The 13,522-nt window shown below is 38.2% G+C and overlaps 1 protein-coding gene across 1 annotated transcript in view; it reads left to right on the forward strand.

Moving 5' to 3' along the window:
* Positions 1 to 268: 268 nt before the first annotated feature.
* Positions 269 to 13,522, forward strand: part of LOC139734642 (tetraspanin-18B-like) — a 69,650-nt gene continuing 56,396 nt past the window's right edge. The window contains exon 1 of the mRNA XM_071645428.1: positions 269 to 429. The gene's annotated coding sequence lies outside the window, so the exon portion shown is untranslated. The remainder of the gene's footprint in view (positions 430 to 13,522) is intronic.

Here is a 13,522-nt window from a genome sequence, read left to right on the forward strand (position 1 = left end):
GCTCTTATAGGCCCTACCAATACAAAAAGGGTGGTCTAATCGCCGCCAAACTCCTGAAGGTTTCCGCACGCCATTGAATGGCGCGACTTCGGCGTTAGTAACACAGGGCCACACCCATTCCCGTGATTGTACAGAACGGTGTCCGAGTATGTCAACGGCATCCCGCCTCTTTCTGTACACAAACCAGCGAGTCCAGATAGTACAGCAGCAGTACACATACTTGTACGAGCGAGCAGCAACGGGCGCGTGCGTGAAGGGAAAGTCTAACGCAACCAGTCTAGTAGGTAAATTACGCCACAGCGAGCTAAGAGCGAACACTACGTCGAAGAGGCAAATTCCCGAATTTCCTGTCTAAGAGGAGTATTTCTGCTGGATTCTTGATAAAGTACCCCAGAGGTATATAAGAGGAATCTATCAAACGGGAAAAAGGTGAGTGTCTGTCGTCACACCATTAATTTCTACACCCTTATGTCTCAGTAAAAGTGAAAAGTTTATCTCCTCGTTCAGCTGCGTGCATCGTTTGGGAGAGTGTGTATGTGTGTGTGTGTGTTTGTGGAGGTGCCGTATCTCGAGCGATGGATGCGTGTGTAATGGGAAACCAGTGTTCGTTGTATGGCTGCCTGAGCTACAGGTGCAGGGGTACCTCGCTCGCTGGTATGGTACACATCGCATCCGAGCGGTATTTTCAAGGAAATGGGCCGGGTCGGGTCGGCAAAGGCCGACTGTCAATTTTTATGTCAACGTCACCTGCATGCATGCAGGTCCGTCAGACTTTCCTGCAGTGCCCCGGACTCTCTCCATGGCGAAACTACTTTCGAGACCTGTTTCAGTGGCTTCTAGTTCCATAATGGAATATTACAATAAGATGCTTATTTATGGTAAGGTGGGAAAAAAAGCCTCACTGCACTGCATATGTACCACTGAGGACTGTTTCCACAGAAGCTAGAAGTAGAAGCTGGTTCCATGTACACCAGGCCACCACAGTCAGCTCAGTCACGGCTCAACCCAGCAGTGTTAGAATGAACAGCATAGAAGCCCATGCCTACAAAAGTCTATACGTCTAGGAAAGTCGTATATATCAAAAGTTGCATATCTTTGTTCAAGCCTCGCAATATTTTGCTAGTGGCTGATATATACTTTCCTGTATGTAAATTGATGGAAAAAAAAATGAGCCTACTGATTTTTTACAAGTGTAGATAGCAAGTCCTCAGCACCGGGATATAAACCAGATCCAGCCATTTTTCAAGAGGAAGGAACTGAATATATGAAGACAAAAGATGCATGCTTTCACCATCTATTCTAAGGCATATGAGCTTGATTATCAATCAATTTACATTTGACCAATAGAGAGGATACAGATAGGCCTATTGTTTGATCGATTTACATTTGACTATGTTGTAAAAAAAATATGTCAACAAGTGTTGGGTATTGAAGTCAGATGAGCATTGGTTATGCAAATAATAGTTTATCTGTAAGAAATTTGTTTGGCTTTCCGTGAAAACTGCAAAGTAGCTAATTGCTAAAAGCTGGGACATTGTTTGTGTACATATCCTCAGCATAATTTGGCAAAAGCCAAAATAATATGTTTGCCTTTAGATCATATTGTCTAATTAACTGCCATAATCAGAAATGATACACACAATTTTCAATAAATTTTGTGAGGAAAATGTAGAAATATGTGCATTCAGAAGAAATTGAAATTGACATCTTGTGAGTATAGAAACAACATGTACAATAAACTTATGATTTCTAAACGGAATAGAATTTGTCGCTGATACATAAAACCAGCGAAATGCATGTGTAGGAATGCAAAATGCTTGAATTTGAGATTTTAGTGTAATCTCATGATAGAAGGTGTGGTTTATCTCGTGACAAAGTTTTAGGCTGAGATTTGGTATACTTTCAGAGAAAGAGTGGTTCGCCAGTTCGCAATTGACATTTAATCATGCGAAACATGAATTTTAGATGCATTTTACTCGAAAGTATAACTTTTGCACTCTTTATGAAAGACTTGGCTAGTTCAATTTATTGCTGATGAATTATAAGACTTGGTCATAAATATCACCTTGATACATGTGCTTTGATGTGTATGCAGTAAAGATTATGCCAGGAAATACACTTTAACTCATCATTTTTTTTTTTCATGTTCTTGTACTAAGTTGTAGTATCAAATCTAGATTTCCCTTATTTTTACAGACTTTGTGTTTTGTTCACCAAGTCCATGCACTGGAAACCTCCCCTGTAATGTTCTTCTTTCATCACAAACTTAAAAAATGCAATGCCATTTGTATATATTTCATGCGTGGGTGCATAGAATTCTGATTAAATCAATCAGATTTTTTTGTGTGTGATAATTTTCACTTGGGTGGGGGAATATAAGAGATAAGTAAAGAGTGTATAGTTACAAATTGTATTTCATAGTAATGTAAAATTCCCTTGTACAATGGTGGCAGTAGACAGAATGGATGCATTTTAAGCAGTCAAAGGCAAAAACTGGGATAGTGGACCAAATATATACTGTAAAATACATTACGGTACACTGTATATATTTCTCATAAGTCGCAATGGCATACAATTGTAGCGAGGAAAGCAAACTAGCAGGCCTCGACACTAACGGTGGCCCGGGGCCACCAAAAATGCACGTCGGGCAACCAAAAATTCTGAAATGAAGATTTTGGTGGCCCGATCGAGCCATCAAAAAAGTAGGATGTTTGCCTTTACTTTTGGAAATGAACAGCGGTAACAATCAGCTCCGTAAGATGCTAAAATGAATTTCAGATGTTTGTTTTTGACTTTGGAAATGAATTTAGACATGGGTACCTGTATCACTTCAGTAATGCTTAATATCTATTTTTCTATGTTTAGTAGGACTATGTTTAGTAGTTTTTCTTATGTTTTTCTTGATTTCGGGCCACCAGATTTTACTTTCGGGCCACCAAAAAATAAAAATCGATGATTTTGGTGGCCCAATTGGGCCACCAAAAATAAAAGTTAGTGTGGAGCCCTGACTAGCAATGATTCAGTCTCAGAGTCTTTTGTTTTACCCATTCATGATGTTGCTGTATTGATTGACCTTTTTTTAAAATGCAGCCAGAGAAAATGTCAATGCAAAATTTTTGAATCTTCCCTCTTTTATATATTTTTTTTTTAGACTGCCCTGACTCTACCCTGCATTTAACGAATAGATAGTTCCCAATTACTTCAGAGTCAAGAGTAAATCCACTTGAAGGAATAAAGTATCAGGGTGGCATGATGGATTTGTTTTGTAGTGTTTTTGTAACATGAAACTATCCTGAACTAAAGAGGTATAAAGTAGTTTCATATGTCGTATGTCTGGTAGTACTTGAGGCTTGACCAGTGGAGTATTGTTTTGGCAAACCATTCAAAAATTCAGTAGTTAAATAAAATATTTTGAAGTAGGTGTAAGACTGAAGGAAGTCACTCACATTGAAGGACAAGTTCACCCTCACATATGTGGATTGAGTGAATGTAGCAATATCAGTAGAACACATTAGTGAAAGTTTGAGGAAAATCAGGCAATCCATTCAAACGCTATGAATTTTTAAAGTGTCTGTGCAGTCATGACTGGATGAGAAGACTACTACAATTTGTGATGTCACATGCTTAAAATGATATAAGGAATATAAAGAGAATTCTTTTTTTTTTTTGAAAAAAGTACACATTCCCTTGTCTTGTTACTTACATACAGCCTGTATGTTGATAAAAATTTCCCCTACCTTCTGAAAGTGACAAGTCGAAAGTACTAGTGCTCTTTACTATGCGATTAAGGTGAAAATATGTTGAATTTTCTTTATATTGACCTTTATATTGTTCTGCGCATGTGACATCACAAGCTGTAGTAGTCTTCGCGGTTAATCCAGCGGTGGTGGTTCTGACTTTTGAACAGATTGTCCATTTTTCCTCAAACTTTCACTGATCTATTCTACTGTTAAACATTGCCACATTCACTCAATCCACGTGACATTGTATAGAAGGTGAACTTGTCATTTAACTGAAGAGGTAGTTTCATACAACTCTGGTAGCACTTGAAGCTTGAGTATTGTTTAGGCAAACCATGAAGACATCCAGTAGTCTTATGATTATGATAAGAGGAGTCCAATAAAATAGTTATGAAGCAGGGATAAGACAGAAGGAAGTAAGTCACATTAGGACCTGAAGCTTGATGATGGGCATACTTCTATCAGTTTGTTTTAAAACAAAAGTGGTTGTACTTTGTCTTTGTCAAGTGTACCCACAGTCACTGATGATCATACCCTATATTATTGCTTCAGCAACTACAGCGACTGTAGAAAGTCTTCTGTTAGTGATTACAGGCACAATCCTTATGTTTAATGCTCTATTATCCAAGTGATGAAAACAATATGTTGCATTTGCCTTTGCAACCATTAAATAACATAATTTCTCAAATGTTAGTATCGAAATAACCCTACTGTATGTGTACTTTGAGTGATAATTGGCACAGAAAACCATATGTTGCATTATTGTACATTAAAAAAAACCCAGAGTTTGTTCTATGATGCAATCATGAAGAACACATTTTAGCCAGTTTGTTGCATACATTATAGGAATGTTGTAATACCAAAACCATCATTAGACTTTTTGAAGAGCACATCCCATGATACTGACTTAAAACAGGAAACAGCACTTAATGCCTTTTATTTGGCAAATAATCCATTCATTGTTGGATCCGTTTTTCAATTGGTACGAAATGTGTGGAATGCCAAAGGTGTGTCACGCATACAAAGCCAAGAAAGAGAGGGCGAGATCTCGAAGCAGAGATAGTATTCATGGCATTGTTACGGCCGTAAGGCAATGCTGTTGTGCTTGCAGTTCGCTGGAGCAGGAATGACCCCATATTATTCCAATTGCCAATGCAATATTTGATCATTGACAATGCAGTACTGCGCACGCAAACACACACACACACACACATGTACTTCTGTGTGAAATCACAGTTGCCTTTTGTGAGTGGTCTGGTATTTGATTGAACTCCCAACTTGTGCGTATACAGTATAGAATGCAAGGAAGCGGTTGCAAAGTAGAGGATCTTTTTTCCATATATCGAGCCATTTTCACTCACAATGACCGAGGAAAAATGAATCGAACACATCAGATTTTCAAATTGGATAGCATGTTTGTGTCGAAAGTCTTGCGGCGTGGGAATGAGTGTTGTGTACCATTGTGTGAATACAAAAAGTCATTTTTACAATGCGGTCAAATTTATGCGAGTGTTTCCCATTCACGTTTTGACAAACAATTCTTTGAATGACTAATGCTTTGGGGCAATATGCAGATTGCTTTAGGGTAATTGTTGATAAGCACTGGACAAGCATCTGAGGAACAGTGAACAAGATTTGTGGCTTGCATTTGTATCAGTTGTGATTCAAGTTTATTTACCAAAAAGAAGTTTTATTTTTTCAAACTGACTTACCACATGAAATTACTACCATCACAAAGATAAACAAATCTTACGCTGATAGGTGATTTTTACCGTCACAGTTGATATCTTATCAGTGCTTTAATTCTTGTTATTGATGCCCACTGGACATGAAGGTATCTTGTCTTCAAAGAATCTAAAAGTCCATCTCTAGTACAAATCAAACATGAAGTGTGTGATGTACTCCATGAATTCAAATTCCTTGATTTTGTTTTTAAAAATACATGCATCTTTGGGGTGATATGATTTGTATAATATCTCTGAACCACTAGAGACACTTTTGTTTTTAAGTCTTGTCTCACTTCCTTGTTTGCTTGTCTGACTTGTTGTTATTTCAAATGTGTTGTAAATTAAAATTTGCATCAAAAGTTATTCAAACAGCACAAAAGTAATACTTACAAGTGTAGCTTTTTGAAAATGTCATTATCTTAATTTATGTCTTGTGTGGTCAGTGTGACTACTAAGAGACCAACAATCAAAACATATGAGAGTCCGAACATTTTATGAAAGCTAAAATCAGTGGTGGTGGGGGGGGGGGGGGGGGATAGACTAATCCTTGTGTTAAATAACCAGTTGTTGTTTGTCCCAATACTGGATTTATATACATTGCTGGTACCCTATTTTGCATATTGTGTAATATTTTGCATGAACAAGACAGGGTTATAGTGACTGATGATACTCCCACCTATCAGCATTCATTGCATACCTTAAAGGGTGACTGAGCCATTTTGCAATTAGCAGATTGAAGTTCACTCGAATGATTTATTATGCATCTTCTCTGTCACTCTAGGCAAATATTAATTAGTTTCCCTCAGCAATGCAGATAACACTGTGGCCTATAATGCAAGAAGGGTGTGTAGCAACTCCAGTCACCCTTGACCAAGATGCAGGAGTTTTATTATAGTTATATACAGTAGTGGTGTCCTGGCACCCCAGGCCACTAAAAATTTGTGTCGGGCCTCCAAATCTAACTTTTGGTGGCCCAATCGTGCAACAAAGGTTCAGAATGGATTGTTACTAATTGTACTTTCGCTTTTTTATTTTGGGCCACTGTTTTGCTTTTGTATTTTGGGTCACTACATATCTTTTGTTGGGCCACCAAAATTTCAGATTTTGCGATTTTAGTGGCCCGAATGAGCCGAAAAGTTAGTGTCGAGCCCTGTGCTGTACACTATATGTCCCAAAGTGATTGCAGATCACATTTGATCCATTGCCCACCAGGGAAAATTGGAAGTCACCAGCAAACTTTAAGGGGATGCCAGAATCTGGCAGAGAAGAGATTAAGAACAAAGTCTGTCTGTTGCGATGGTTTATAGTGACCTCGTCTACAGCCACTATGTCTATTTTCCAATTGGTCTACTGGCATATCGTCTATTACCGATTCGTCTAATACCCATTTGGTCTACAACTCGTTTTGTCCAGTACCCATATTGTCTAATAGTCACTTTGCCCACTACCCGTACTGTCTAGTACCCAACTCGTCTAAGGAGCATTTCGTCTACAAAACAATTGATCTAATAGCCAAATCATCTACACTCACAATGTCTATTTGCCATGTCGTCTAATATCTATTTTGTCTACTACTAGTTAGTCTACTCCCACCTCGTCTACAAGTCATTTAGTCTACATTCACTTTGTCTAGTAATGACATCGTCCAACCCTTAGTTTGTCCATACCCAATATGGTCTATACCCATCTGGTCTACTCCCAACTCGTCTACTCCCAATTGGTCTACTCCCAACTGGTCTACTCCCAATTGGTCTACTCCCAATTGGTCTACTCCCAATTGGTCTACTCCCAATTGGTCTACTCCCAATTGGTCTACTCCCAATTGGTCTACTCCCAATTGGTCTACTCCCAACTTGTCTACTCCCAATTGGTCTATACTCGTCTATACCCAATTGGTGTACTCCCAACTGATATACATGTAGTTTTACTCTCAACAATTTACCCAAACTGATCATTTCCATCTGGTCATGCTAATAATGAATATACCACTTTGTCTAGTGTCCAGTCCGTCTCACTGTCATGAACTATTCATATTAAACCCTGCCCTTGATTAGCACAAAAATCAATATTAGACTATTCTAGTTGTTAATTATTCCGCACATGCTGAATATAAAGACATACTAATCAATGGTGAGACATGACTATCCAGTCTACATTCTGGCCGTAAAATAACTAAATAATGATAAACTAGCTTAGTTACAATCCTCCATCACAAACGAATTGTCAGTCATACGAAACAGAATTACATTTCGACCGACCACCCCAGCCCAACCGTACCTCCGTGCGCATGCATGCAGCGATCTTGGCGGGATCCCGAATGAGGAATTATCGAGTACGAGTGTAACTTGATTTTCATTGCGTTTGGTAGTAAATTACACATCTACCACAAAAATAACAGCAAGTTTTTCACACTGTGACATCTTTTTTTCCTAAAAAATTGTCATAATTAGAACATAAAAATTCAAACCAAATGGGGCACCAAGAGTGTTCAACCTATTTCACTGGGAAAAAAGAAACTGGATGAAGTAGACTTAAATAACAAAAAAAAAAAAAAACTATAACTAGTAGTAGACCAGTTGGGAGTAGCACTTGTAGTTGGCAGTAGACGAGTTGGCAGTAGACGAGTTGGCAGTAGATGAGTTGGCAGTAGACGAGTTGGGTGTAGACCAGTTGGATGTAGACTAGTTGGGAGTAGACGTTGGGAGTAGACCACTTGGGTGTAGACGAGTTGGGAGTAGACCAATTGGGAGTAGACGAGTTGGGAGTAGACCAATTGGGTGTAGACTAGTTGGGATTAGACCAATTGGGAGTAGACCAGTTGGCAGTAGACCAGTTGGGAGTAGACTGACTGGTTATTAGACTAATTGACCATTAGACAATGAGTTGTAGACCAATTGGCTATTAGACAAAATGAGCTGTAGACTATTTTATTCATAGACCTTATGATTGATAGACGAAATGGTCAATAGACATAATGGGTGTTAGACGAAATGTGACTTAGACAAATTGGACATTAGATAAAATGGCTAGTAGACGAAATGACAATTAGACTAATTGGCATATAGACAAAATGGTTGGTAGACGAGTTGGTAGTAGACGAAGTGAGTTTAGACGAGATGGCATTAGACTAGGTGGACAGTGGACAGGGTGGTTGGTTGTAGACGAGGTGCCAATTTACCGTTGCGATGGGATAACTCTTTCTTCAACATTGTATGGTAGTGTTACTATGTATATTTGATGTACAGACTGTACCTGCTTTGTCTGTACTCTGTACAAATAACCTGTTTGTTCCAGTGTTAGTGATGCACACCAGACAGCTAAAGATATGAAACAGGTACACTGTTTGAAGTAACGGGATGATTCTCAGCAAACATTCCATAACATTGATGCCCTGTACACGTTGAGCTTTCTGTATTTTGGTACAGAACTTGACCATGGTCATGTTACCATTGTACTGGCATTTTTACTGCATGCATTATTGTCCATCACTTGTATCTCATGTGCATCCAGAAACTCTTGGGGATGACTGGAGTGATGTGAGTGAAAGTTTCTTTGTCAAGACTTTTAAACTCTCGTGGCTAACCCCAGTGGGTTAAAAGGGATGGTGTAATTTTAGTTGAGATGGGGATTTAGATTTTCACTTTTTGAGAGATTATTAGAAACCACTTATGAAACTGAAAAGCATATGATTCTAAGAGGAATTCAAAGTTTCTTTGATGGAAATTGGTATTGAAATGGCTGAGATATCCAAAAACAAAGTAAAACAAAGTGATCCTTATCAAAGGTGGGTCCTACTTTTTGTTAGGACCTCTTTGTTTCTTGATATTTCAGCCATTTCAAAACCAGTTTTTCCTTGTAGGTAATTTTTAAGACCCTCTCTGATATTCTAACCAGCATTCCTGAATATGACATGATGGGGCTTGCAGCCATTGAACATTGAACTAGCAATGACAATGATAACAACATTAAAAAATACATATATCACTGTCATTCACCGGAGTGTTTACTTTTGTGGCTCAAACACGCCTTCTTGGGTAGCAAAATGCCACCTCCAAACAAAAATTGAGACGTAAAGGAGCATTAAAGTACTGTTTTAAGTAGGTGTTGGATGGATTTTTCAGTGTGTGAGAGGTTGAATGAAATATAGACTGATGATGATCTATGACATCATCTGCATTGAATAAATGTACCAGATCTCATTGAGTATTATGAGGGTGAGAGAGATACTGTAGATATTAAGATAGATAGATAGATAGATAGATAGATAGATAGATAGATAGATAGATAGATAGATAGATAGATAGATACCATGGACAGATAGATAGATAGATAGATAGATAGATAGATAGATAGAGAAGGAGAGAGAAAGCACTCCATGTTGCATGCTATCGTAATCGCAGTGCTCTATTGTGTCATTCTGGGGGGCTGATCAAGAAATTCATATCGACATCGTGCATTATTGATTGACTCGTGTTGATTCAGCTCTACGTCACGAAGTGTGCTGTGAGGCAGAGGCTCCTGGGGGAAACGAAAATGCTCTCAACAAAGTGGGGGAGGTGTAATATGGCGTTACGACCCTCTTATCGATTGAAAAAGATGATCAGAAGGAGGGATATCATAAAAAAAAAGAAATTCAGGAGGAGATGTAAAAAAGCTTTCAAGCAATAGGACAGGACAGGTGTGATTGCGATAGGCACTCTAGACATTGAGTTGTCATTATTGCCTAATCAAAAAAGCTTTAACACCAGATCAGAGTGATCATGTGAAATCAGTATTCTTGTTTTTGTTTGTAGCTACAGACCGCAGCATCATAGATATGGCTGAAAGTGGCAAAGGTAAAATCATAGATGCAAATTTGTGAGGGAAGGAGACTTCTTTCCACATGACTGACAATATGACCTATGTACAAGCAGCCCCTCATCCTTGAAAACGTAATCTTATGCTGTCTTTAATAGATACACAGCATCAATAACCAAAATCAGGAGCATTATTTTTATGATGATTCATAAAGAACAACACAGCCATCACTAATCAAAGTTTTGCATGATATCAGAGTACATGAGAGACTCTACCATATTTGCAGGTGGATTAACTAGACCGACAACAACCCCATGTTCTGGCCAATGTACTTGAAAAGATACAAATATGATGGTACTCTTATACCTATGACACCTGCAGTTATGTATCTGAAGGTTTCATTTTCATTACATTGTTGAGTTGGTTCAATTTTAACTTTTATAGCAAGTGCCTCATTCATGACATGCTTCAGAGCCAGTGCAATACGGCAAAGTTCTTGGCTATTCTAGCTGGAAGCCTCCAAGATTTAGATATTTTATTTTACTCTCAACTCTTGTGATCAAGATTACTGTAGAAAATGCTTCCTTTTCCAGTTCTGTTTCCAAAATATGCATTTTTACTCTCGGGTAGGCATAGACAATTTTTGTTGGCAAAAATTGTGTTGTTACCACATAAACTGTAGGCCTACTTCTAGTTTGCAAAAAAGTGCAATTAATATACTCACTGACAAGATAATTTATTACATTAATTAGCCTTGTAAAACTTTGCAGTTCTGCAGGAGTCACAGCATGATGCCATTTTGTCTCCTAGATATGACATGTTGGATTAGAGTAATTCTATTAGATCAGAGTTAAGAGGAAATTAATTTAGATATTGGTTCTTTGACAAATGGCAACACTTCTGAGCACATGATGACCTTGTTTCCCCCCCCCCCCCCCCCAAGGTTCAAATTATGATCAGAGCAAATACAACGTTGGTATTGTAACAGCAATATGATGTCAATACTTGCCTTGGGGGATGTTTATGTGTCCACCGCCCACACAGTGTGTCTGAGGCATAATGTTTTTTAGGGTTGTGTGCCCCTATAAACCTGTGTCGAATTTTAATTAAACCTTCAGTTTGTTTGATTCTATTCTCTTTAGCGGCAGTAGGACTTTTGTAACAAGAGCCTTGTCAACAGAAATGCTATTTACAACCCAATGTACAAGTGTATGTCATGCTGTCATGTGTGAAACAGTTTGTGCCAAAAACTATTATCTCAATGATTACCTGCATACATACAATAGAGTACGACAAGGTCATCACAAATATCAAGAAGCAATAGGAACACTTCACACATTTTCATGGCAATTGGAAAACAATTCAATTTCTTGGCTTTGTTTGATGAGTAGTGGAGGAGTTCTGAGCAAATAGAACAAGCCAGTTACTTCACCATAATGTCTAATTTGAAGCACATTTGTAGGATAGAATGTTTGATGATTCACCGAAAGAAGAATGACGGTAGTAACTTTCTGTTCCTGATGTTTTGTGCATTCTTCTTACATTCACGCGGATGACAATACCCTGTTAGTTAACATTAAAACATAGCTGCAAGGGTAATGCATAAATAATCTTTTACCTGGGGTTGGGTGCTTTGAAGAAACACATACCCCCCCCCCCCCCCCCCCCCCCCAAAAAAAAAAAAAAAAAAATCATCTATCAATATTGTCTTATATTCTTTTAGTTTGTGGAAATTATATTTTGTCAAGTAACAGATAATTTTAATGTGTCATACTTCTATATAATGAGACAAACAGTGTATATTTTGCTAGGATAACACAAAAGTGAATATAACGGGAGATTTGATTACATGGACAGGGGTCATTAGTTGAATGGACCACAGTCTGTGTTATCAAACCGAGATATCTTTCTACTGCAATTGGACTGAGGCTTTCTTTGTTTATTTCCTGGAAAATGTCAGAATCTTCAGGTCACTGGTAGCAATAAATGACATGAATGATGTGTCATGTAACTTTGTTTATGATGACATGAAGATAGCCATATATATTCACCATACACGACCGCATGTTTGTGCCCACCACGAAGTACCAGCATTTATAACTTTAGGGGAAATGATGTAAGTGCTTCTAAGGATGTGAGGGAGTGTAAATGCACTATCACCATAAGACGCTTTCCCCCGACACTGGCTACCTTGTTGCAATATGACAAATTGGCTGACAGGCCAGTGTTGATGTAATATAGGCCTAATCATTAGCACATCATTTCAAAAATGCACTGTTTAAAAATGGTACCCCAGGGTGAAAATTGTGTACTGCATGGTCCTACAAAATACGTGCTACTGGGGTCTATCATGATCATGTGTATATAAGAAACTGTGTTCAAGAATAGGGATAATGTTCTGTCAATAACCACAGTCAATATATATGAGGATATGAATATCCTGGATATGATGAGAATATGAAGACGGACTGATTTTGCATTGATCGCCATGCAGATCACAAGAGCAACTGTGTGTGTGTCACACACACGAATTAATGGTTTTCGCATGAAAATAGAAGAAATCAATGCATCTGAAATATGTGTGGTGTGTGTGTGTGTGTGTGTGTGTGTGTGTGTGTGTGTGTGTGAACAGCCCTTTAGTTGCTGTAGCCATATGATTGTAATAGTATACAAATAATGAATGTTTATGAGTGCAATGGACAGAATATTTCATGAGGTGAAAGATGAAATGATCCATTCAACGAGGTGCAGCCAAGTTGAATGGATCAAACATTTCATCTTTCACCGAATGAAATATTCTGTCCATTGCACGAATGAAAAACATTTATTATTTGTTTTATATAATGCCTGAAAGAGATCCTTTTCCTTTCATGTTTTATTAATTTAGAAATAATAGAGAATCTGAGATCGCGAGAGTGCTCACTGAGCGCTTTACGCTAGGTAGCGCGTTGTCGCATACATACACTGCAAAACGCAAGCGTATACACGTAGTTTATGCCGGACTCTCAGTGAGCGTGCAATGGAGCAAATCGTATGGATCCAAAATTGCACGGTAAATGGAACCACAATTGCACGGATGATGACGTCATAGTGAAATGGGCCGAATTATCAATGTCAAACAACCAATCAAATGACAAGGATCTCTTCAGGCGTTATATAACACTATATAATACTTCTTGTGACTAATCACATGATACTCTGATAAACTCATAAACCATAAAGCGGAGAAAAGTCCAAGATAAAAGACTGTTTACAAAT

Source organism: Diadema antillarum, unplaced genomic scaffold (genome assembly GCF_040938485.1).
Source record: "Diadema antillarum isolate AM-2024a unplaced genomic scaffold, OU_Dant_1.0 seq00000536_RagTag, whole genome shotgun sequence".
Taxonomy (NCBI): Eukaryota; Metazoa; Echinodermata; class Echinoidea; order Diadematoida; family Diadematidae; genus Diadema; species Diadema antillarum.